Source organism: Euprymna scolopes, chromosome 23 (genome assembly GCF_053919585.1).
Source record: "Euprymna scolopes isolate OS-2025 chromosome 23, ASM5391958v1, whole genome shotgun sequence".
Taxonomy (NCBI): domain Eukaryota; kingdom Metazoa; phylum Mollusca; class Cephalopoda; order Sepiida; family Sepiolidae; genus Euprymna; species Euprymna scolopes.
The window spans coordinates 56,147,538-56,150,204 of record NC_136504.1 but is presented as its reverse complement, the minus strand read 5'-3'; positions in this window follow the sequence as shown (position 1 = coordinate 56,150,204).

The window sequence follows — 2,667 nt, the reverse complement described above, 5'->3', positions numbered from 1 at the left end:
TAATGGCAGGTGGCTTTGAAATGTCCCTATAATTTATTGTTTCGAATCTTCTTCGCTTTCACCGGTAACTTTTACGAATAATTGACATAGTCAATAGAAAATGAAAAAAAAAAGGTATTCGAATTCAACAACACGATTAAAACTTCGAATGAACGAAATATTACCCCTTCAACAGAAAAAAAGAGTTACTCGAATTCAACAATAACGTGAGTAACAAATTTAAAAATAACAAATTATTTCGAAAGAAATGTCACCTTCTATGCCAGCAATAGAACCTTTAGACTGGAAAGGCTGAAACCAGGAGCAAACATGAAAGGAATGTAGTGCACACAGCGCTTGATACAACAGATGATAAACGACAACGATTACTCTTTCAATTTTACAGAGGAGAGAAACTTAAAGATATCTTTAAAACCTTACACTGGAAATACCACCAGGCTAAGTATAGCCTACATAGCAACAAAAATAGAATATTTCATCCAGAAAACCAAAAGCTTGAAAGACACGTCTACCCTAAATTCAACTTTTACTAATATGTCTAGCACAGTGTCCAATTAATAGACAAATGCTCGTCAAGCAAATTATGCCGGTCGTATTTGAAAGAGACTGATTTAATAGAGGCCGCACTTCAAAAAGCATTCATATTTGAATGCAATGAAATACAAGCTAAGCAAATAGAAAAAGAAGAAAAGAGTATATACCATACACTGGAAAAAGCAGAGGAGGATAGAGCGGTAGTCCTAGATATATCTAAGGCTTTTGACAGGGTATGGAACGATGGTCTTCTCAAGAAAATCGGATCATACGATATCACTGGACGAATACTTAACATAATTAAATTCTTCTTAAATAAGAGAAAAATCCAGGTTGTCCTCGACGATCGTACACCTAAGCAATATGATATAAATGCGGGTGTACTTCAAGGGTCTATCCTTGGACCTTTATTATTCCTAATATTCATAAATGACCTCCCTGATATAATTGTCTCTGAGATGGGTATATTTGCTCTATAACAGGCACGAGAGGGAAAACGAATGAACGCATATCCAAGAAAAGGTAGAAACATTAGAGGAAGACTTCCAATCTGTAGTGGAATGGGGAAAAATGAATGGTCACATTCAACGCTGCCAAGACTAAGTTTGTTTCCTTCAATAATTACAAAAAACTTTCTTAACCATTAATAGCTATGGTTAAAGATACATTACCTGAAAGTACTTTTTTCAAACTCCTCGGCTTAACGTTTCTAGTGAACGTGAGTTGGAACAGATACATTGAGAGCATTGTCACGGCCGCTACAAGGAAGCTGGCATCTCTCTACCGTGCTAGAAAGTTACTTACGCCTGAAAGTATCTAGTACCTCTACAAGACCACCATCACCATTTTATGGAGTATTGTTGTCATATTTGGGTTGGTGCGCTTGCTACTAGTCTCTCACACTTGGACAGGGTTCAAAAAAGGGTCGTCAACCTGATAGGTCCTGAATTGTAATCCAAGCTTCAATCACTGTACCATCGACGAAATGTTTCATCTGTCTGCCTGTTTTACAAGTATTTTTATGGTGGATGCTCTGACGAACTACAAGCACTTGTACCCCCTCGACATAAATACTCCCGACAAACTCGACAAGCAACCAAGTCCCACCCCATACACAGTAGAGATCCGTAGGTGTAAGGAAGCATTCTACTCTAATAGTCTCTTCCCCAAAACTGCTAGACTCTGTAACTCCCTTCCGGATTTATGTTTTCCCAACTGTACTGACATGCAGAAGTTCAAGTGTAATGTGAATAGACATCTTGCTGCTAGACTCCCTACATAGTCTCCCTGCAACTACTATTCCTGATAGTAGCCCCCTACATTAAAGTGGAACTGTGCCTTGTTTGGGGTGAAAGTGGAATTTAAAAAAAAACTCAGACCAACAAAATTATAACCAATTACAAGCAACAACAAATAAAACGAGATACCAGTGAATATAGGAAGCAATTCAAGGACAAAATCCATTAAAAACAGTTACAAAATGCTACATGTGTAATTGCTTCTACCACGTACACGGTCAAATAAAATGCTCAGCATTTAGGAAAAATGTAATTACTGTGGAGTTCTTAAAAAAAGGGGAACCGTGATAAAGGGAAAACTAAGATGGTCAGAATGACTTCGAACTAGTAACAGCGAATCCGAATAATTCAGACAGCACGACATTCGTTGAAGTCTTTTCATTCAGCAGATAGCGAAATTGTTCATATTAATGACGTATCAGTCGGAATATTAATAGTTTCTAGAGCAGACATCAACCTTATCGACGGCAAAACATTTAAAGAAATCCTTAAAGTGTATAGCATTTCAGTGTTTAAATAACAAGTATACACGCGTATCTAAAAACAAGTGTATTTATACGCCAATGCCTTTTTAAATGGTTGTATGATATACGGACCATATCGTCTCTTTAATTTATATACAAACGTATTCGTGTAAACGTGTAATTATTAGCAGCAGTATCGTCTAGTGTGTATACACTGTTCAATAATTCGTGTAACGTACATGGCGAGTGCATGTGTGTGTTTGTAACATATTAGACATCTGCTTGTAGACAAAGGGGCAACATACCTTCTTTTATCGATTCCGTCTCTTCTGGTGCTTGCAACGCCGCGAGCGAAGGTACTTCTCTCCGAA